Source organism: Herpailurus yagouaroundi, unplaced genomic scaffold (assembly GCF_014898765.1).
Source record: "Herpailurus yagouaroundi ecotype Mexico unplaced genomic scaffold, PumYag 185, whole genome shotgun sequence".
In the NCBI taxonomy this organism is placed as follows: domain Eukaryota; kingdom Metazoa; phylum Chordata; class Mammalia; order Carnivora; family Felidae; genus Herpailurus; species Herpailurus yagouaroundi.
The window spans coordinates 24,129,050-24,153,221 of NW_024412416.1; the positions used below are offsets into that span (position 1 = coordinate 24,129,050).

The following is a 24,172-nucleotide window of genomic DNA, read 5'->3' on the forward strand; positions in this document are numbered from 1 at the left end:
ACTCTACCTCTTTATATATTTTAGGGAGTATTCTAATGATTAAGATATAGATATTTAATTTTTTGCAATATTTTGAGACTAAATCTTATATCACTTTACAAAACACAAGAATCTTGCAACCATATATGTCCATTTTCCTAGTCTCTGACCCTTTTTATGCTAGTTGTCAGATATCACATGCGCCATTAATCCTACAGCCAATGGTAAAATTGTTCTAAGTAGGTATATTTTTGAAAACATCATTTTCAAACAAAATTCAAAACATTTTCAAAACAAAAATTCTATTTATTTATTAACCAGTTCCAATGGTCTTCTATCCTGAAGATCCATGTTAGCACTAGCACTACTGGTGATAATCTTTCTCTGTTTTCTTCTATTTCATAGGTTTCTTCTATCTGAGAATGTCTTTATTTAGCATTAAATTTTTTTTTTAAGTTTGTTTAGTTTTGAGAGAGAGACAGTGAGCAGGGAGGGGCAGAGAGAGGGGGAAACACAGAATCTGAAGCAGGCTCCAGGCTCTGCGCTCTCAGCACAGAGCCCAATGCAGGGCTTGAACTCAAGAACTGGAAGATCATAACCTGAACCGAAGTCGGATGCTCAATTGACTGAACCACCCAGGTGCCCCTTTATTTAGCATTTTTTAAGCATTCTTTAGTGAGGTATATTGTTACTGAATATAGAATTATGGTTTGACTTTTTTATCCCTAGAATTTTAAAGATAATATTAAAGACAATATTGCATATTTTTTAAATTTTTTATTTATTTGTTTTTTAACATTCACTTTCGAGAGAGAGAGACAGAGCATGTGTGGGGGAGGGGCAGAGAGAGAGTCCAGTTGCAGAATTGAAAGCAGGCTCCAGGCTCTGAGCTGTCAGCACAGAGCCCAACATGGGGCTCAAACCCATGAACTGTGAGGTCATGACCTGATCCAAAGTCAGACCCTTAACCAACTGAGCCACGCAGGCACCCCTGTTTTTTTTAATGCTTGTGTATTTTTGAGAGAGAGAAAGAGAGTGAGCATAGGTGGGGGAGGGGCAGACAGAGGAAGACACAGAATATGACGCGGGGTCCAGGCTCAGGTTTCAGTGTGGAGCCGGCCGATGGGCTCAAACTCACAAACTGAGATCATGACCTGAGCTGAAGTCAGATGCTTAACCAGTGAGCCACCTAGGTGCCCGTTGCATAATTTTTTCATTGAATATAACCACTTTCTTTGGATTGCAGAAACAAAACTTTGGCTAACAAAGCAGGATTTGATACTTTAACAAAGGTTATTTCTGAAGAGCTCTTAACAGTTTTGTCTTCCTCTCTGTTTCTCTTTCACAGTTTTGATAAAATGAGCTCCTTTGGCAGGGAATATATATATATGTATATATATATATATATATATATATATATATATATATTCTTATACACAACGTTTTATATAATATAATCATACCATGTTTTTCAATGACTGGTTTAGCTTTCATATTTACAGTGAAAAAGTAAGAGAGTGTGTGGATGATTATGTTAAGGAGAAAAACCAAGAGAAAGTGATTAGGGTGAATTGATGATAGAAATATCATTTCATTTAATTAATTGGTAACCCTACCATTATGGTCAGAGAATAGAAATATGGAATATTTTGTGTAGTGTACACTATTATTAACATTTTTTGTGACTTCTCTTACTGTAGAATTAATCTACTCTTGAAATACCATCTTTTTATTGAAGATAAGTGGGACATAGCCATGTTACAACTTGTGAATTTGGGAAATATAAAATTTTATTTGAATGGCATTTTTTTGTCACTTTGGCATGACTCCCACATGTCAACCCCATGACAATCATTCAAGAAAGTAAAGCTGTTGCAGTTTTTGCCATGCATACCATCAAAACATATGATTATTCTATGATGTTATGAGAAATTTAGAAATAAAATTCCAGTGGACATGTAAGATAAATATTCCATGTTTTTGTGGAAACAAATGCTCAGGCTTGAGCAACACTATGATGTTGTTATGTCTTATGTTAATGATTCTTAAATTCTGCCCAATTCTACTTTTATCTCTCATCCATCTATCTACCTATCGATTTATTTTCCATAATCTGTCTGTAGTATATCTTGACCTATCAATAATCTATCATCCATTTTACTCCATCTTACTTGTTTACCAATCATCTATCTATGTATCTGCCTGTCTATATATCTTTTTTTAAATGTTTATTTATTTTGAGAGAGAGACAGAGAGATAGTGTGAGTGGTGGAGGGGCAGAGAGAGAGGGAGACACAGAATCCAGGCTCTAAGTTGTCAGCACAGAGCCTGATCCAGGGATCTAACTCATGAACTGTGAGATGCTAACCTGAGCTGAAGTCAGACACTCAACCCACTGAGCCACCTGGGCACCCCTGCCTGTCTATGTATCTAATGGCAGGATGGATATATAGTTATAAGAGGCAGAAGAACATAGCAATGGAGGACCAAGGGAGTTACTTTGCATGTGTGTGGACAGTGGTAACAGTGGTCTCTTTGGTGATGATGTATAGAAAGAGAAAGCAAAAAGAGAGCATGACTACTGAGGGCCATTAAGTCAGAGACCTACCCAGAAAGAATTCTGGCCTTATTACTATACTTGATTTCAGAAAATCAGAACAAAGCTTCCTCATCCTATAGGCTGGAAATGGGAAAATCTAAACTAAATATAATGACTCTGCTTTTCCTGCCTTCCATATTTTAATAATCAAGTTTTAATTACTTGGAATTATTGCCTCAGTCTGTATTATACTAGACCATGAATTGGCAAATATTTTCTGTAAAGGAGCAAATGACAGTTTTACTTTTTCAGGCTGTATAATCTCTGTTGCAATTAATCCGTCCTGCTGTTGTAGTATGAAAGCAGATAAACACAGTGTGTAATTGAATAAGTGTTGCTGTATTCCAGTAAAACTGTTTACAACAGCAGCCTATGGGCTTGAATTACCAATTCCTGAACTATAGCATTGGTTAAACAAGAACCTGAACTATGATCAGATTAACTCAGACACATAGTAAAAATATCTAAGAATTACTTCTCCATTTTATTTTCATTAAAATTATTTTCTCTCCTTTGCCATATTTTCTTCACAAGAGAGTCCTATGAGTGTTACATTCCACCATAATCTAAACAATGTAAAACCAGCACTGTATAAAGAATTAGAGTGACATGAACTCCTTTCCTGTTATAACCAATAAATTATATTTCAAAATTGAATGTATTTCTCTCATATTCCATCTGTAAGGTTGCCAAGGAATTTGTGACCAAAATCTTGCCTGATTTCTTTTCTCCTTCAGCATAGTTTGAATCAAAATGGTATCTCTGAGCTTCCTTCATTGTATCCAGCCTCCTTATGCAATGACTTTAGTCTATTCTGATTTCATCTGAGCAGTTGTAATTGTTTCAGCATCCCAGAACAGGATTCATATATTCTAAATCTATTATTTAACCTAGTTTATAAAAACTTGAAATAGTCAACAGTACACGTTTTCCAAGTTTACTCTTGTTTTCTCATGTTAATTGCATGGAGGGGTTAGACGAGAAAAAGTCTCTAAAATCTGGTAACTTAAAATTACAGTTGGGCTATTTCTGTTTTTGAAGTCAAATAAAATATATATTTACTTAAAATTTATATGACCAATTTTGTGTTAATATTCTATGAAAGCCTCACTCAGATAAGCATCCCAGTACATAATTGGGATATAGATAGGAATAATTCAGAAAAGATAAGCATTGTGAATGGCCAAGAGCATATAATATGCTCAACCATACCAATCTTTATAACAAATATATATGAAGTAATTATAAAGTATTATAAATATATAATAAAATTAAATGTATTTTTGCACATACACACACACACCCATAATGCAATAAGTCATCAATTGTCTTTTTTCACCTATCAGATTAAAAGTTATATCTGTTAACCAACCATGGAAAATTTGGCAGTCCTGGTGTTTTATAATCTTTCCAGGAGACAGTGGAAAATAGATGGAAATTAGCACATTTTGGCTAACAATTTTATTTTTAAAAATTTACTTAAGTGTTCAAAGATGTATGTAAACTCAAGGATAATCATTACAGCCTTAGTTTTACTTGTAAAATTGTTAGTAACCTGTTTATCTAAAGTCATGATTTTAAGTAAATTAATGTTGATACATTTATTCAACTTGTTTATATTCTATTCTATCTGGTAATGTATGTTTAAATTAATTGGTGTGAAAACCCAGGCTTTATATACCCATTATTGAGCACCAAGTATGTTTGAGGCAATAACATTGTATTTCATTCTTGTAAAATGATATACAAATGTGATTGTGCAGATACGGTCAATAAACCAATTTTATAGGAAGAATATTTTAAAATGTTGATAATGAGTTCTGGTCATTATTTTGCTATTTCATTTTTGTGTTTGTGTGTGTGCGTGTGTGTGGTTTCAAATACATGTATTTCAATTACAAATAGCATTTATTGAGTTGTTAGTGTAGGTACCAAATGCCAAGATAAATGCTTTCATGAACTATCTCAATGCTAATAGTAATTGTACAGATATTTATTACTTTTTAAAAAATAAAATAGAAACAGTCTGTGCTAGAAACTGAGGCTGATTGTGTAAATAGGCTGTGTTTGATTATGTGATTCATACTATTACTTTCAACTTAAAAAAAAAAAAAAACCACAACCCTATGGTATAACAGCCATTGGAAAATAATTAAAAATGCTTGTATTTTGCCTAATCCATTGAGTAAAACAATGTTTTGGGGAAGAATGCATATTTCTGAGGTTATATTCATTTTCCCTGTGTTTTTAAGGTCAGAGCCATTAGAATTTTCCAGTGCAATTCCTCATGCTAAAAAGTATAAGTATTGAGATATTGTAAGAATAGGAGAAAATTATGCCAAGATATTGGTTTGTGGAAAATTCCATGGTGTAAAGCTACAGACAATGATCTCTGGAAATATGGGGAGGCATTGCTTAGGAGATGGGATACTGTCTTCCTCAGCAGAAACCACTTCATAGATAGAGCTCTGGGATCCCATGGGAGACAGTTCAAAGTACAAACCAATGGCCAACAGGAAGAGTGTCACTAAATGGAAGAAACCACCTTTGGAAGAGATATAATGATAGGCAATATCCAAACATAAATACTGCAGATAGTAGGGGGAAAACCAGTGAGGATCTCAGAGTGAAGAAACAATCCCCAACTGATAGAAACTTAAATGTTATAATCTCATATTGGAATATTTTGTGTGTGTAATTTATGACCATATAGTCTGGATTCTAAACTATCTCCTTTGACTATATGTTTCATAATCAGTTCACTTTCCCCCAGTTATCTCCATTCATTCTAACCCTTTTCTAAAGTGCACACTTCGTGTTTTGCAAGTATAATTATCAACTCATAGCTAACAGCTAAAATGTTGGCCAAAATAATAAAGAGAATTGTGACAAATTCTGCCTGACTATGCCACAACAGTGGCTAGATTATGTTTAGAAAAATTGGTTTATAGTTTCTAACTTTGCCTTTTTATCTTCTGGTATTTTGAGGGGAAATGGACTACTTAAGATACTCCCACCTGGGGCTCTGGAACATCGTGGAAACCGAAGGAGGAGTAGAAGTACAGAAGGAGAAAGCTTTCATAGATGGGTAAGACTGCGTCTGTTGAAGAGGACTGCTGGACACTGAGCAGTGAGCCATCTCTGGTTTTGACTGATAAAATTCAGAGATGTGTGAACATGTAAAATCTCTTTAAGAATGAAAAGAACTGGTTAATAATAATGATGTTTATAACATTAATCTGTGAATGAACGAGTGAATGAATGGATAAGTAGTGTAGAAACTGAAGTCCCACTAGACATAAAGTTGTAATAAATGTGGTAGAAATGATATAAAATATTTGGGAATGATCATAATAATTGTTTCAACCAAGAAACATCAAAGGATGCTAAAACTTCTTGGAGAAAGTTTGAGGAGAAACAAGATACTTTTATAGATTGTTATTATCTCCTCCATGATATACTTATTATTTACAAAGAGAAGATAACTTAGTGGTGGAGAACCTGGTAGACACTACCTGAATTAAGTAAGAGATAAAAGATAATACCATCAGTGATGGAATCATCTGGCATCACTATAGGAAGCACCTAGAAGAACCTAGCCTTATTTCTGTAGTATCTCAGACAAAAGTGAATAAATGTGAATCATCTCTGGAGAAAATATTAGATTCAGCTGGCATGACTTTATACAAAACAAAAAAACCCCTCCACAAAAACACTGGGATTTAGTCTTTAAACATAATATCACTGAGGAAGTATTCTAGATTAAGTTAGACTAAATAGATATGAAAACTGAATACAATATTGATTCAGGATTTCTATAAAAGACATTAAAGGGAAAACTGGAAAAATTCTAAAAAAGTTCATAAATAAATTATAGTATTATATAAGGCAGATATTAATTACCAACTTTGATAATAGTACTGTAGCTATGTAGTAGAAAATCCTTGTTTTGAAGAAATTAAAATGATTTAGGGGATAAAAGAGAATCATAGCTTGAAATGTATTTGGTTCAAATGCAGGTGCATACAGGTATTACTTAGCACAGTTCAGCCATGTTGATCAGGTATCAGATCCCCATTCCTTTTTTATGGATGAGCAATATCCCATTGTATGGATATATCAGATTTTGCTTATCTATTTATCATTTAGTGGATATTTGCGTTTTCACTTTTTGTTTATTATGAACAACTTTGCTATGAACATTTATATAGAGGCTTTTGTATATACGTATTTTTTAAAATTATTTTTTAGGGGTGAGAATATGGTAAATCTATGTTACTATTTTGAGGAATTGCCTGACCAGGACCTTTAGTATCATATTTGTTGCATCTGTGCACAGTTAATATTCTGTTGAATATTGGTGGAAATTCTTATTGTAGACATAATTAATTAAATTGAATAAGTGTGATATACACAGTTGAAGTCTGTTTCCTCACACCTTGTTGATTCAATGGGTGTATATGTTTTTCATCGTTGCACATTTTTGCTTTTGTATTCTCAGGTTTAAATGTTATGGAATCAATGTAGGTTTGAATAAAAAGCATTTCCTTGCCTTATAACATTAAGATATAGAACAAGTATCTAGAAAAAATGAATTAAATAATACTCAAGGATAGTATGGATTGTTCAGAAGAGTAGAATTTTGCCACAGAAATTATACTGGTTTTCTTCATAATATTCATGTAGATCTGCAATGAAAAACTTCCTCTTGTGGGCTTCATGGTTAATGTGGTGCATCAACCAAGTGGTTCAGTATGTTTTAGGGTTATTTTATGTTACATTATGTATGTTTTTTAGTGTGATTTCATGAATGACTTCAGGGTCTATCCCTTCTCACAAGCAGCAAGTGAAAAGTGTCCTTTTGAATGATAATGCTTGGATTGTACATTCATACATTGTGAAAAATCTGAAGAAAATGAAAAACAAAGTCACTGTTGGTGAAGAGTACACTGTTTCTTTTCTAAACAAATGAGGGTGGTCTTCTACTTACTATTTTAGAGCTAGCCTGCAATTCCATGTGTTTGAATTATACCACTCTTGTATGTATTAAACATTTAATCTACGAATATCTTGTTCGTTGGTTAAATGGTGTTCCTGTGCATATGTGCCTGCTAATAAATATACAGGTTTAATACACAGGAGTGTGCAGTGGGTATTATGAACACTAGTCCCAGTGTTCTGTCCCAGACTGTTTTCAAGTTTATATTTCTACTTGTTATATAATTTATTTTTATTTTACCTACATTAAATTTCATTTTTTGTCATGTGCAGTTATATGGGTTGTGACAAATGAATAGTATATAAAACACCATAATTTTGATATGGAGGGGTTCCATTGCCCCTAAAATTCTCTTTGTCGACACTCTGTAGTTAACCCTCATTCGACTCCATAATCTCTTACAACACTGTTTTTATAGTTTTGCCTTTAACAAAATGTCACTCAAGTAGAATCAAACAGGGACACCTCTGTGGCCTAGTCGGGTAAGCATCTGACTTCAGTTCAGGTCATGATCTTGGGGTCTGTGAGTTCAAGCCCTGCATCAGGCTCTGTGCTAACAGCTCAGAGCCTGGAGCCTGCTTCGGATTCTATGTATCCCTCTCTCTGACCCTCCCCTGCTCTTGCCTCTGTCTCTCTCTGTCTTTCCCTCAAAAGTAAATAAACATGAAAAAAATGTTTTTAATTAAATGGAATGAAACGTTGTATAGCCTCTGAAGTCCAGCTCCTGTTCCTAACACTTCGAGTTCCCCAGTTCACTTGAATTTATCCTTCAAAGACCTCTGCTAGCCTATCCATGAATTCCCAGGATTGCATTCTCTGTTAAATAAGGATCAGCCATGCTTATTCCATATTATTCCTCTTATGTCTTGCCTTTATGATGTTCTTTTCCATTTGTTTTTTATAATTTCCATTATCTTATGAAATTTTCCATCTGTTATTTTTATTCTTACCATTGTTTCATGAGTTTTTATGTTGTTTGTAATATATTTTCAAAGTTCTTATCTATTACTTCCCAAATATAAGGCTCACAACACCCTTGTCGTGTGCTCTTCATTTTACCCACCAAAGAGCATTTTCATCAAGTCTTTATTTGGTAGAATATAATTTTAGAATTTCTCAAAGAGAAAACTGCCTTGGCACTAATTTCCATAGTAGAGAGGATTGTTGACTATTTACAGAGTGAATAATTCAAAGAGGAAATAAATGAAGAAATGAGATGGCAAAGATAGCAAAGGACCAAGTAGCTGTGATTTATGTGGCAAGTGTTAGAAGTGTGGGGATGCATGTATGGTGATCACTACAGAATCAATGAATTTCATGTATTTTATGATCTTATTTATATTATTTGTGGTGTTTTGCTGCAGGTCAAAGACTGGAACAACTTACCATACTTCAGAGAAAAGAGATGAACAGCTATTCTGATGCTTTTGAAATCACACAGGATTTGTGGCCAGTGATGTCAGAAATTTGGGATTCTAGGCTCATTATTTCAGAGGCCCAAGGTAGAATATTTTTATAATAGGTTTCTCCCCCACTAGTGCCTAGTTTCTTAAATATTCATTATTATTAATTTCCTTCATTAAGTAAAAAAAATCTCTTTGAAGTAACCTGAATAATCTCAGGGAATCATTGATATATATGCAAATTATCTTGTAGAGATAATTAAATGTGCCAAAATATTTTATCTTTTTATTACTGGAAAATCAAGAGTATTTTCCAAATGTTTCTACTCATATTCTACTATAATCACACCTTTTTTGCTACTACATTTGTAAATACTTCCCCATTACTCCTTGAAATTTCAGTTGACAATTTTTTTTATTTTCCCAATAGATTTTATGTAATTTTATTAGAAAAATATGCTTTTTTTGCCCTATGTACATTAGAATTCCATTATTTAGATACTAAATAAACTATCCATTACACATTTACTTTATAATTCAGTAGATAAGACTGAAGAAAATAAGCCTGGCTATGGAAATGCTTATTTGTTTGGGAGGATGTTTGTCTGGATCAATGATGAGCACAATTGTCTGAGGATGCTGAGGGACTCATTCCAGATGTCAATCTGAGGTCCAGATGAGTGGCCCTCTAATAGGACAAATAAGACTCTCAGAGCCTGGCTGTATTTGATGATCCTAAGTGACAACACAATACCACTGTGAGCATGCCTTTTATTTCTTTTGGTGCAAGGCATTAGCCTTCTATCTCATGAAGCAGTATGAAACTTTAGATATACTGTATGACCCAAAACTTGCTTCATTTTCTTCACTTTGAATGGAGAGTTGTACGTAGGTATTAGTATATAGGAAATATGTTCTTAAGTAATAAATGAGGAAACAAAAGAAAGGTTGAATTAAGAGGTCAAGCAACTGTGATGAGTACTGAAAGTTTCACTAGTGTTGGCTGAAAGAAGGGAACACTGCATACCTATATTAAATATTGACAATGGAATCAATTTTAGTGTTTGTTATTTTTCACTGTAGAAATTTTTCAGAGACTGTGTCTTTGCTTTTCTCTCTGTCATGTTTTTCTGAGTTAGACGGGGTGGAATGAAGTCCTCCACTTCTAAGAAGAGCAGTGAGTAACTATACCAGCTTTCTTTAAATTCATATGTCATGTGATCTGTGCCATACCCTAAGGTCTCTGTGTTCATCTTTTCAATGACTTTCTGGAGAATATCTTCATTATGTGTCCTTTTATTTGGTGAGTGTATCCACCCTCATTTCCAAATTGTAAATTTTACTTTATCAGAGTTTTGTGTGGATTAACAAATGAAGAACTTTGGAAAATTGTTTATTTGTTTTGTTTTGTATTGCAGTGAAATACTATTTTATGAATTAAGGTATGCTTGGAAGTTCCCTTAAAAATTACGATGGTTTTGTAATGTTGACCCCATGATTAAGATTATCATAGTCAGATCATTTTGGTCAGATTTATAAGATCATTATGGATCATTATTGCTACTTTTTTCATCATTGAGATTTTACATTAATTAGAAATTTTTGATGTGGACAATTATATGCTAAATTTTATGAGCTCTTTCTAAGGCCTTCATTTAAATGATAAATACCCGAACACAATAAAGTTTTTCTAAAACACAAAACAGTTCAATTTTCCATATAATATTTGTCTCATAAAAGATATTAGGTTGAATTAATCAGGTGGATAGATAATGAAATTTCATATATTAAATTATTAATCATTATTTTCTGTTAAATTTGAAACATCCATCAATAAGGGAAATAGTCTGTATCTTCCTTGGCATGATTACATAGAAGGTTTTATGTTACCTTGAGCTTGGTGTTCATACTTTGGGAATAGATAAATGGTTTTTTTCTTGATAAAGTTCTTGTCATACATTGTTTCAATGAGAAATTGTTTTTGTGTTCTCTTTATGCTTATATATGTGTTTATGTATGTATGTATTTTAATGTGTGTATTTATTTCTCCAGAATCTAGCAAGACAATTCAAATGAACTCAATAATAATGAATAAAATAGCCATGAACACTAATAATTGTAAAATCAGAAAATAAAAAAGCCCTACCAGTTACTGAAATGGACTCTAAAACTTCCATTATTAAAAAAAATTGAGAAAAAAATTGAGAATGAATGTAAATGAAAGGAATACTAGCACATAATTTGGTCTAATAAATATGATCCTACAAATACCCACTTTTAGATTTTACTATCTGTATATTTATATAATACTTACATTAATGTATGTTTTCAGTGCATAGCTGCTATCTCCAGGTACCGAAGTATATCAACATATAATATTTATGCTGTTAAGGGTAGGTATTAAAAGTGTGCTACCCAATGTGTTTTTTTCTAAGTACTTTCTTTCAAGACTGGGAACAAGACAACAATGTCCTCTCCCATCACTTCTATTTATATTGTTCTGTACAGTAATGACCATGCAACAGGGCAAGAAATGTAAATAAAGGCATAAAGATCACAAAGTAAGAAACAAAGATTTCTTTGCAGAAAACTCAATTACTTAATGTTAGAAAATCCCAAAGAGCCTACAATAACACTCCCAGAACTGAAAACTTAGTTTAGCAAGTTTGCAAGATACAAGGCCAATGTACAAAAGTCAATTATATTACTATATAATAGCAACAAACAATTGGACTTTGAGATAAATCCCATTTATAATAGCACAAAAAATGAGGGACTTCTGTAATGCAATAAAATATGTACAGTATCTTTGCAAAACACTGATCAAGTTATCAAAGAAGACCTAAATAAAAGTAGAGATATATTCTGTTTATGGGTCAGAAGTTTCAAAATAGTGGAACTGTCAGTTACCCCAATTTCATTTGTAGATTCAATATAATCCAAATAAAAAATATTGCAATTTCTTTGTAGATATCAACAAGGTCATTCTAAAATTAATGTCAAAGGTAAAACAACTATAATAGCAAAAGATATTCTGAAAAACTTATAAAGTCAGAGACTTTACACTGTTTTTTTAAGGCTTACTATAAAACTATAGTAAAAATTAACACATAGGTCAAAGAAGATAATATCTGTTAAAGATAGTCAAGGAGAAAGATACCTGGGTGGTTTCTGAAATGCTGGTAGTGTTTGTTTCTGGATATGTTTATTGATTACCTGCTGTTTTTGGAAGATGCAAATTTATTGATTTCTATAGTTTAATGCATGCACTTTGCTGTATCTATATTATACTTCAATTGAAAGTTTGAAATATCAAATAAAACTAGTCTAAATATTGGTTAATACACTTCTAGGAATATTGTCCTATAGATTGTGTGTTATCTGGGGTCTGATGATTGATTTTCTTAGGGTGTGTCAAGAGTCTCTCTTTGGGGCACCTGGCTGGCTCAGTCACTAGAGTTTACTACTCTTGATTTTCGGGGTTGAGTTCAAGCCCCACATTGGGCATAGAGCTAGCTTTTACAAAAAGAGTGTTATCTCTTTAACACAGGCATTTCAGCAAATAATATCAGGTAGTATTTATTTATTCACATTTTGTATATAATTGAGTATTTTTTCATGTGTTTATTTACATATCCATTTTTCTCTTATGATAATGTATTCAGAAGTCTTAATATTGAAGGTATTTTATTCTTGTTACTTTTGACATCAAAATCTTTTTTAAGTTATTATAAATTCTGTTGTTTTTTTTTATTTTGGTGTATATTTCTTTGAGTTTTAACATGTGTGGATTTTTGTATTGATGACCAAAATCAGTATACAGAACTGTTATGTATTTTGTCCTTTAACTCCCCAAATTTCCTTATCCCTTTACAGTTATATCCTACTCCTGGTATACACTAATTAATTTTCTCTATTCCTATGGTTTTGTCTTTTGGGAATGTTAGATAAATGAAATCATACCTAATGTAACTTTTAGGATATTTTACTAAGCATCATTCCCCCGAGATACATTGAAGCTATAGTTTGAATCAATAGTCTCTTTTTTATTGTAGAACAATAGTCCATTATATGGATGTACACCATTTATTTATCCATTCATCCATTGAATGGCATTCGTGTTGTTTCCAGTTTGGGTCTATTATGAGTAAAACTGCTATGAAAATTCATCTATAGGTTTCTCTGCAAACCTAAGTTGTTTTCAATAGCAGGGATCAGCAAACTTTTTCTTGAAGTGTCAGATAATACACTGTCTAGATTTCAGGGCCATACAGTCCCTGTCACAGAGTACACATATCAGTTACTGCAGCTTAAATTAATGAGTGTGGCTGTGTTCCCATGAAACTTTACTTACAAAAGTGGCAGTTGGCCATTGGGACATATTTTGCCAACATTTTCTATACAGTAAATATTCATTATTGAGTTTTGCTATATTGTGTGGTGAGTATGTTTAATTTAATAGAAACTGCCTAAATATTTTCCTAAGTTTTGAGATCATTTTATATTCCTGACAGAAATGCATAGGACATCCTGTTGCTCTGCATCTTTATGAGCACTTTATGAGTCAATATGTTTTACTTTAGCCATTTAAAAAATTTTTAATATTTATTTATTTTTGAAAGAGAGACAGAGTGCAAGTGAGGGGAGGGGCAGAGAGAGAGGGAGAGACAGAATCTGAAGCAGGCTGTGCTGATGGCTCAGAGCCTGATGTGGGGCATGAACTGTGAGATCATGACCTGAGTGGAAGTCAAATGCTTACCTGACTGAACCACCCAGGCACCCCTTACTTTAGCCATTTTAAAATGTGTGTGCATAATCTAGCCAGAAAATTAACAAGAAACCAGTGACTTTTAATGACACACTGGACCAGATGTACTTAACAGATACAAGAAAATTCAAGAAAAGCATTTGACAACATACAGCATCCATTCTTGATAATCACCCTCAACAAAGTAGGGATAGAGGGAAGGTACCTCAACATCATAAAGGCTATATATGAGAGACCCACAGGTAATATCATCCTCAGTGGGGAAAAAATAAGAGCTTTTCCCCTACAGTCAATTTATCCTAAGAAACAGATTCTTACACATTCTTTTCCAGTGCACATGGAACATTCTCCACAATAGATCACACACTGGGTCACAAATCAGCCCTCAACCAGTACAAAGAGATCAAGATCATTCTGTGCATATTTTCAGACCACAACACTATGAAACTGGAAGTCAACCACAAGGAAAAAAATTGGAAAGACCACAAATACATGGAAGCTAGGGGCTAAAATGGCTCAGTCAGTTAAGTGCCTGACTCTTGATTTTGGCTCCGGTCATGAACTAGTGATTTTTGGGACCAAGCCCTATGTTGGGCTCTGTGCCGACAGTGTGGAGACTTCTTGGGATTATCTGTCTCTTCCCTATGCAACCCCCCCACCTCTCAAAATAATAAATAACATAAAAAATAGCATCCTACTAAAGAATGAATGGGTCAACCAGGAAATTAAAGAAGCAATTAAAGTACATGGAAGCAAATAAAAATGAAAATATGGCAGTCCAGAATCTTTGGAATGCAATAAAGGCAGTCCTAAAAGGAAAGTATATTGCAATACAGGCCTGCCTCAATAAGGAAGAAAAGTAGCAAATACACAATCTAACTTTATACCTAAAAGAGCTAGAAAAGGAACAGCAAATAAAGCTTAAAGGGAGCCAAAGTGAAATAATAAAGATTAGAGCAGAAATAAAAGATATAGAAACAAACAAACAAAAAACAGAACAGATTAATGAAACTAAGAGCTGGTTCTATGAAGAATTAATAAAATTGATAAACCCCTTGCCAGAATTTTCAAAAAGGAAAGAGAAAGGACCTGAATACATAAAATCACAAATGAAAGGGGAGATATTACAACAAATACCACAGAAATACAAATGATCATAAGGGAATATTATAAAAAATTATATACAAATAAACTTTGGAAGGGCAATTTGGAAGAAATGGGAAAATTTCTAGAAAAATACAAACTACCAAAATTGAAATAGGAGAAATAGAAAATTGTAACAGACCCATAAACAGCAAATAAATTGAATCAGTAATCAAAAATCCCCCAATAGGGGCCCTTGGGTGGCTCAGTTGGTTGAGTATCGACTTTGGCCCAAGTCATGATCTCACGGTTTGTGAATTTGAGCCCCACATCAGGCTTGCTGCTGTCAGTGCAGAGCCTGCTTCAGATCTTCTGTCTCCCTGTCTCTCGGCCCCTCCCCTGTTTGTATTCTTCTCTCTCAAAAATAAATAAAATGTTAAAAAAAAATCTCCTCATAAACAAAAGGCCAGGGCCCAATGACTTCCCAAGGCAGTTTTACCAGACATTTAAAGAAGATGTAATACCTGGGACAAAACATAAGAGACTCTGAAATATGGAGAACAAACTGAGGGTCATTGGAGGGGTTGTGGGAAGGGGGATAGACTAAATGGGTAAGGGGCATTAAGGAATCTACTCCTTAAATCATTGTTGCACTATACGCTAATTAGCTTGGATGTAAATTTAAAAAAATAAATTAATAAAAAATAATGAATAGGTAATACCTTTCTTCTCATATTGTTCCAAAAAATATAAATGGAAGAAAAACATCCAAAAGTCTTCTATGAAGTTAGCATTACCTTGATCTCAAAACCAAAGATCCCACTAAAAAGGGGAATTACAGGCCAATATCCCTGATGAACATGGATGCAAAAATTCTCAACAAGATACTAGAAAATCAAATACAACAGTACATTAGAGGAATTATTCACCACAGTCAAGTGGGGTTTATTCCTGGGCTTTCAGGTCTGGTTCAATATTCACAAATCAATCAGTGTAATACACCACATTGATAAAATAAAGGATAAGAACCCTATGGTCAGGAAAAAGGCAGGGATGTCCAGTCTCACCAGTACTATTTAACATAGTCCTGGAAGTTTTAGCCTCAGTACTCAAACAAAAAGAAATAAAAGAGATGCACATTGGCAAGGAGGAAGTCAAACTTTCACTATTTGCAGATGATGTGATGCTCAATGTAGAAAACCCAAAAGTCTCCACCAAAAAAATTGATAGAACTAACACTTGAATTCAGCAAAGTCACAGGATATAGAATCAACATACAGAAATATGTTGAATTTTAGGGGCGCCTGGGTGCATTCAGTCGGTTAAGTGGCTGATTTCGTCTCAGGTCATGATCTTATGGTCCGTGAGTTCGAGCCCCGCGTTGGGCTCTGTGCTGATAGCTCGGAGCCTGGAACCTGCTTCTGTTTCTGTGTCTCCCTCTCTCTCTGCTCCTTCCCCATTCACGCTCTGTCTCTCTTCTGCCTTTCAAAAATGAATAAATGTTAAAGAAAAAAGAAATATGTTGAATTGTATACACAAATAATGAAGCAGCAGAAAAAGAAATAAAAGAATCAATCCCAGTTACAATGACATCAAAACCCATAAGATACCTAAGAATAAACCTAACCAAAGAGGTAGAAGATCTGTACTTTGTATTTTTTTAATTAATTAATAGAGAAAGAAAGGAAGAGGCAGAGAGTATGGGTTGGTGTGTGAAAGAATCCCAAGCAGACTCCACACTATCAGTGCAGAGTCTGATGTAGGGCCTGAACTCATGAACTGAGATTATGACCAGAGCCAAAGTCAAGAGTTGGATACTCCACTGACTGAGCTACCCACACTCTCTGAAGATCAAGAAATGGAAAACATTCTGTGTTCATGGGTTGGAAGAACAATCATTGTTAAAATATCTATACTACCAAAAGCAATCTACACGTTTAATGCAATCCCTATTAAAATACCACCAACATTTTTTCGCAGATCTAGAACAGATAATCCTAAAATTTGTATGGAATCTCACACACACACACACACACACACACACACACACACAGCACAAATTTCCAAAGCAATCCTGAAAAGGTAAAGAAAAGCTGGAGGCATCATGATTCCGGACTTCAAGCTATATTACAAAGCTGTAGTCATCAAGACAGTATGGTACTAGCACAAAAATAGACACATATACATCAATGGAACAGAATAGAAAACCCAGAAATGGACCCACAGCTATATTTTCAAGTAATCTTCGACAAAGCAGGAAAGAATATCCAATGGAAAAAAAGACAGTCTCTTCAACAAATGGTTTTGGGAAAACTGGACAGCAACAAGCAGAAGAATGAAGCTGGACTGTTTTCTTATACCATACACAAAAATAAATTCGAGATGGGTGAAAGCTAAATGTGAGACCGTAAAGCATGAAAATCAAGAGGAGAACATAGACACCAATGTCTTTGACCTCAGCCATAGCAACTTCTTCCTAGACACATCACTAGATGCAATGGAGACAAAAGGAGAAATAAACTGTTGGGACTTCATCAAGATTAAAAGCTTCTACACAGTGAAGGAAAAAATCAACAAAAATAAAAGGCAGCCTACAGAATGGGACAGGTCATTTGTAAACGACCTATCTAATAAAGGCTAGTATGCAAAATCTATAATGTGTGTATCAAACTCAGAACCTAAAAAACAATCCAGTTAAGAAATGGGCAGAAGACATGAATAGACATTTTTCCAAAGAAGACATCCAGATGACTAACAGACAAATGAAAAGATGCTCATCAGGGAAATACAAATCAAAACCATAATGCAATACCACCTCACACATGTCAGAACGGCCACAATTAACCACACAAGAAACCACAGATGTTGGCGAGGATGAGGAAAAAGGGGAACCCTATCGCACTGTTGGTGGGAATGCCAACTGGTGCAGCCACTTTCAAACAGGGAGGTTCCTCAAAAAAAATAGAACCACCCTACAACATAGCAATTGCATTACTATTTACCGAAAGTATAAAAAAATACAGATTTAAAAGTATACATACACTCTGATGTTTATAGCAGCATTTTCAACAATAGTCAAACTATGGAAAGAGCCCAAAGATGAATGAATGTGTGTGTGTGTGTGTGTGTGTGTGTGTGTGTGTGTGTAAAATGGAATATTACTCTGCCATCAAAAAGAAAGAAATCTTGCCATTTGCAAAAATGTGGATGGAACTAATGTATTATGCAAGTGAAATAAGTCAGAGAAAGACGGGTATCACAGGATTTCACTCATGTGATATTTAAGAAACAAAGCAGATAAACATTTGGGAGGTGAGGTGAAGAAAAAAGAGAGGTAAAGAAACTGCAAGAGACTCTTAGAGAGCAAACTGAGTGTTAATGGAGAGAAGTTGAGGAGGATGGGCCAGATGGGGGTTGGGTATTAAGGAGGGCACTTATGCTGTTGTATGTAAGTGAGGAATTACTGAAATCTACTCCTGAAACCAGTACTTCAGTGCATGTTAACTAGAATTTAGATAATAATTTGAGAATAAAACAAAAACTGTGTGCACCATTCTAATGAATAATGATATTGGACATTCATTTTGTGCTTCTCACCCATGTATCTTCTTTAAGTTTCAGTTTATATTATTGCACTTTTTCTAACAGGATTGTTATTTTCTTATGCTGAAATTAGAGAGTTCGCCATATACCATGAAAGTTTTTTGTGTTAGATACGTGATTTCTATGTATTTTTTCATAGTCTGCAGCTTTTTGTTTTCATCCTCTAACAGTGTATTTCTCACAAGATAGGTTTATATTTTTGGTTGCATGTTTAATAACTAACTCCAGGTCATAAGGATTTTCTCTTAGGATATCTCCTATAGTTTAGTGTTTCATAAAGATGTATAATTTAGACCTATATTCATTTTGAATTGATTTTTCAGTGTTTATTTATTTGTGTGTGTGAGAGAGAGATAGAGTGCAAGTGGAGGAGGGACAGAGAGAGAGGGAGACACAGAATCTGAATCACGCTGTAGGTTCTGAGCTGTCAGTATAGACCCTGATATGGTGCTCGATCCCATGAACCTTGAAATCATGATTTGAACCAAAGTTGGATGCTTAGCTTACCAAGCTACTCAGGCATGCCTATCTTGAGTTAATTTTTGTATATGGTGTGAGGATTAGTTTGAGGCTTTGTTTTGATTTTTTGTTTTTGTTTTGTCCTTGGTGTTGTATGATAATTATTCTAACACCATTTGCTGATAAGCAAATTGAGTTCTTCTTGTATCTTTGTGAAAAAACAAATGGACATTTTATATGGATCCGTTTCTGAAATCTGTCCTATACATCTCTGTGCCTACTCCTTGATTAATGTATATTTATAATATTTTTTTAACTATAGTTTGATTTCTCTAACATAATTCTTCCTTATCAAAAACTGCTTTGGTTATACCTTTGCATATGTATATATATATATATATATATATATATATATATACACATATATATATATATATTTAAATCAGCCTATATCTACAAAAAATTCTGCTCTAATCTTAATAGCTATTGCATAAGATCTTTAGAAAACTGTGGGTATAATGAACAATTTTCCTATGTTGAATCTGCCAGTCTATAAATATGATATCTCTTTTACATTTATTTAGGGCGTCTTTAATTTTTTTAAACTTGATTTATTTATTTTGTGAAAGTAACAGAGCATGCACATGAGAAGGGAAAGAGGAAAGGGAGAGAGAGAATCCCAAGGATTTTTCTCCACGTGTGTAGAGTTGGCTCCTAGAGGGGCTTGATAGTCCTACTGGCTCAGTGGTGTGGCTCTGCCTGGCTCATGTCTCTGGAAGTCTCTGAGGCCATAGTCTTATCTCTCCGAGCTTCCCAGCCTGCCTGGTTCAGTTAGCCAGACAACCCCAAATGTGCTCAGATAGATGATGCCTCCATCAACACCATTCCGTGGAAAGCTGAACAAAAAGAGTGAGAACTCACTATAGTCATTCTCATCGAAATTGAGGTCCAGCATGTTATCTGCCCCAGGGAACATAAGCATGAGGACAGCAGCTTCCCCTGGGTCACACTCCTTCAACTACCATCACCGAGGACCTCAGCATGGGAAAGGTTTCCTGAGGCCTCACGGTCCAGGAACTGTTTCCCCAGCTTACTGGGACATCCAGGGCTCGCAGTTCCTGAGGGGGATGGCCAGTGTCTGGGGTCGTGTGGGGCAACTGGTCCCCAAGGCCTACTAGGATTTCAATGGCATGACTTTGATGCCAGCCCTGGGAGCTGAGGGCAGGGACCTGTGTGGGCCAGGATGGCACCTCGGGTATAGCTCATGGCCAAGAGTGTTGAGTTGCCAAGCGTGGGAGCTTGCCTAGCCTTGCGGGGAACCCCAGCTTGAGCCAGATGGGATTCCTGGATAAGCGCCTTCCCTCGCTGGCGTATGTGGAGTGGCCCATGGCTTGGGGTGGTGGGCCAAGGCATAAGTCTGGTTTGTAACACGTGCCACCTTGGGAATAAATCCCGGTCCACACACAAGTCGGCAAGCAATGCCTGTGTTTTGGGCCCAGGGTGGAAGTCAAGATGCTGTGCTGACCGTTGGACTGGACGGTAAAGGCACAGTCTGCAGAGGACTGCACCCTGGGTGATTCCAGAGGCCTGCTCAGATCTAGTGTCTCATGGTGTTCCCAGGTCAGTTGTGGGTTCCTGGGAAGGCTCAGGCCTCCTCTCAGGGGGTGAAGCATGTCTACCAGGGCCGGCCTCAGGGTGCACAGATTAGCCACTGCGGTCCCACTCCTGTGTGCACTCCTGGCCCTGGGGCTCCCAAGGAAGGGCACCAAGCAGCAGTGTTCATCATGCCTTTCAGTGGGCCCTGCATGAAGAACTTATTGCCAGCCAGTCCTGCCATGGAGACCTTGTCTCTGCGGTCACAGAGCTGGGGAGGTGAAAGAGTTACTCTACAAGGTTGGACTTGACACAGTTGTTCCATGTCTGTTCTGGTGGGTTGGAGACTCCTCTGTGGTGGCCTCGCAGCCGGGCGGGGGCCTGAGAGCTACAAGGCCAGGCACAGTGCCATGGCAGCACATGGAGTTGGGAAGGGGTTGGCCTCCCTTTGTGACAGAGATGTCTTCTCTCAGTGTACCCTTGGCCTGTGGGGCTGCAGCCCTTGTGCTCACTGTGAGGACCACACTGGTGTTCCTGGACCATGGGAAGGGGACATGTTGCCTGCAGTGGGCCGCATCCTTGCAAAGGCCAAAGCCTGTCTGCGGATGCCCACGCTGCAGCATCCTGCGGCCAACAGGGAAGTCCGTTGGGCAGAGGGTGCCAGAGAGTAATTCCATGCAGGCAGGAACACGCTCCCATGGACTGGGCAGCCCAGGGGATGCTCGTTCTCTTGGAGGCCAGGGCCCTGGCACCCATTGGCCCTGGCCTTGCTGACACGCTGGGCTAGAATGCGGCTGTGGTTCAGTCGGGATTGTCACTAGTGTTTGGTGGGGGCAAGGCCCATGCTGCTCAGGTCATTCTGGCAGAGTGGACAGGAGTGGGCACCTGTTGTCGTGTGGCCACCTCAGAGGGCTCTGCATTGGCCTCTGCCCCATAGCCTGGAGGCCAGGGTGGCCAGCCTCCCTGCAGGCAGTTTTTGGGTTTTCCTTTGACCCCTGAGTTTCCATCCCGTGCTGGCATCCAAGTTGCCAGGGTGGCCAGCTGTGGGAGTGGATGGGTGTCTGGGCCAGTGGGCGCTTCTTGGCCAGAGTGGCTTTGGGAGAGGGAAACCCTGCCCAACGTTAGTGGCCCAGAATTGTCCAAGGAGGCTCCGTGGTGTGCAAGGCCACCGGTCCTGTGCTGTTGCGTGGCAGGACTCCGGAGCCAGGATCTGCGCACCAGGTGTGTCCGTGGAGGGCCCCAGGCCTGCATGGCGGAGCAGCCACACACACCCCTGGCCCAACCTCCCAGCGCACACTGACCCTCCACACACAAGAAGAGGCACACATTCCTGCTCCTACAGTCCCCTGTGCCCGCGGCTTCTTGCCTATTCGCAGGCAGCCCCAAGGGGCCGTGGGACAGGACAGGCAGAGAGGCACAAGGCTTGGTCATGGATTCCTTCTGCACTGTGTGGCGAGTGGAGGCCCTGGGTACCTTGCTCACTCCCACGGGTGACTGTTCCCCTTTTCTCAGGTGCAGTGGACATGTCAGGCTTGCCATCGGCCAAGAGAAGAAGGCCTTCCTGGCCCCCGAGTGCCTGTGGTTGGCAGGACCACCAGAAGAAGTGTGCCCCACTATGGGCACCTTGCTGACGGGAGTGACCAGACGGTAAGCCTTCCCCAGTTTAAGCTTGTACCGTGGCTTTCGCGGGCTGCCCGAGAGGCCACCAGTGAAGGTTGCCAGCAGGGCGTGTGGGGTTTTGATGCCAGAGGGGCCTGCCCGTTCCTCTGGCTCAGTGGCGTGGCTCTGCATGACCCGGGCTGCGGGTGGACCCTGAGTCCCTCGGCTTGTCCCGCTGAGCTACCCGGCCCACATGGGTCGGCTGTGCAGGTGGCCCCAAATGTGCTCGGATCGATGATGACTCCCTCAATAGCATTCCTTGGAAAGCTGAACAAAATGAGTGAGAACTCCCTACCGTCTTTCTCATCGAAACTGAGGTCCAGCACATTGTCTGCCCCAGGGAAGGTAAGCGTCAGGAACAGCAGGCTTCCCCTTGGTCACACTCCTTCAAGCACCAGCACCCATGGCCTCTGCCTAGGTGAGCCTCGCGGGGGACTCATGGTCAGGGAGGCATTTACCACCTGAGCAGGGTTTCCAAGGCACAGAGGTCCTGAGGGCAATGACTGGTGTCTAGGGTCAGTGGGGCCGCTGGACCCCAAGGCCTTGGACTCAAAGGCATGTCTGTGGCACCAGAACGGGGAGTCAAGGGCTGGAGACTAGGCCAGAACAGACCCTGGGGCATAAGTTCGTGGAGGTGTGGGTTGAGAGGCCAAGCATGTCAAGCTTACCTGGTCCAAAGGTGGGGGCGTGGAGCCCCAGCCTGAGGCAATGGCGATCCCTGGATGAGTCCTTTCTCTCACTGACATACATGGAGTGGGCTCCTGGCTTGGACTGGTGGGCTAAGGCAGGAAGCCAGGCTGTGGCACCTGCCAGCTTGGCATCCTCGGCCCTACCCAGCAACAAACAAGGCAGCAAGCAGTGCCAGCACTCCATGCCCAGGGTGGAATACAAGTTGCTGTGCTGGCCATTTGCCTCGATGGTAATGGCACAGTCCAGAGAGGGCTGCGCCCTGGGAGACCGCATGGGCCTGCTCAGCTCAGGTGTCTTGTTGAGTTCCCGGGTCATTCATGGTTTCCACGGAGGCATCAGTCCTCCTATTGCAGAGGGCAACACGTGGCTCCCAGGGCCAGATTCAAAGTGCACAGGTGAGGCATGGCGTTCCCCTTCCTGCGGGCAATCCTGGCCCCTGGGTTCCCAAGGAAGGGCACCCATTTGTGGTGTTCCTTGGGCCTTTCAGTGGGGTCCTGGCCAAAGAAGCTACCCTGGCTGGGTGTGCCACAGAGACCTGTCTGCTCGGCACAGAGCTGGTGAGGTGAAAGTGATACTCTGGGATATTCTGTCCCTTATTTGGCACAGTGTGTCTTACATCCTCTCGGGTGGGCCACAGACCCCTCTGTGGTGGCCTGGCAGCCAGGCACTGGCCTGCTAGCTCTGAAGCCAGGCGCTTGTGCCTCGGCCCCATGGGCCGCTTGACAGTCGTCCGCCTCCCTTTGGGAAGGAGATGTGTTCTCCTCTCAGTGTGTCCCTGGCCTGCAGAGCTGCAGCCTAGGGCTCTCTGTGAGGGCCACGCTGGTGTTTCTGGGCTGTGGGAAGGGGCCACATCGCCTGCAGAGGGCCACATCCTTGCAAAGGCCAAAGCCCATGGAGGCTGCCCTTCCTGGAGTATCCTTCTGCTGATGGGGGCGTCCATTGGATGGAGGGCGCTGGAGGGACTTTCCATGCAGGTGGGGACACACTCCCATGGACCAGGCAGCCGAGGGAATGCTCGCTCCCTTGTGGGCTGGGGCCTGGGTGCCCACTGGCCCTGGCCTCACCAATACCTCGGGCAAGAAAGTGCCTGTGGTTCAGTTGGGTTTGGCACCTGATTCGGTGGGTGTTAGGCCCGTGTAGCCTAGACGCTGAGGGCATTCTGGCAGAGTGGAGAGGAGCGGGCAGCTCTTGTCGTGCGGTGACTTCAGAGACCTCTGTGTTGGCTTCGGCCCTGTAGCCTGTGGGCCAGGGCAGCCAGCTTCCCTGTGGGTGGTTTTTCCATCCCGTGCTGGTGTCCATGGTCCACATTGACAGGGTGGCTAGTGGCGGAAGAGGAT

General features: G+C 38.8%; 1 long non-coding RNA gene and 3 other non-coding genes across 4 annotated transcripts in view; all 4 read left to right on the forward strand.

The window, feature by feature from the left end:
- LOC121042533 (uncharacterized) overlaps nt 1-12,326 on the forward strand; it is a 51,935-nt gene extending 39,609 nt beyond the window's left edge. Inside the window, exons 5-7 of the long non-coding RNA XR_005796276.1 lie at nt 5,567-5,666; nt 8,942-9,079; nt 10,120-12,326. This is a non-coding gene — a long non-coding RNA (uncharacterized LOC121042533). The remainder of the gene's footprint in view (nt 1-5,566; nt 5,667-8,941; nt 9,080-10,119) is intronic.
- Nucleotides 9,588-9,654, forward strand: LOC121042656 (small nucleolar RNA SNORD109A). Its single transcript, XR_005796371.1, has one exon. It is a non-coding gene; the product is annotated as a small nucleolar RNA SNORD109A (small nucleolar RNA).
- Nucleotides 12,327-19,750: 7,424 nt separating the features above from the next.
- Nucleotides 19,751-19,843, forward strand: LOC121042649 (small nucleolar RNA SNORD116). Its single transcript, XR_005796364.1, has one exon. It is a non-coding gene; the product is annotated as a small nucleolar RNA SNORD116 (small nucleolar RNA).
- Nucleotides 19,844-22,373: 2,530 nt separating this feature from the next.
- Nucleotides 22,374-22,466, forward strand: LOC121042645 (small nucleolar RNA SNORD116). The gene has a single exon (XR_005796361.1). It is a non-coding gene; the product is annotated as a small nucleolar RNA SNORD116 (small nucleolar RNA).
- Nucleotides 22,467-24,172: the final 1,706 nt, after the last annotated feature.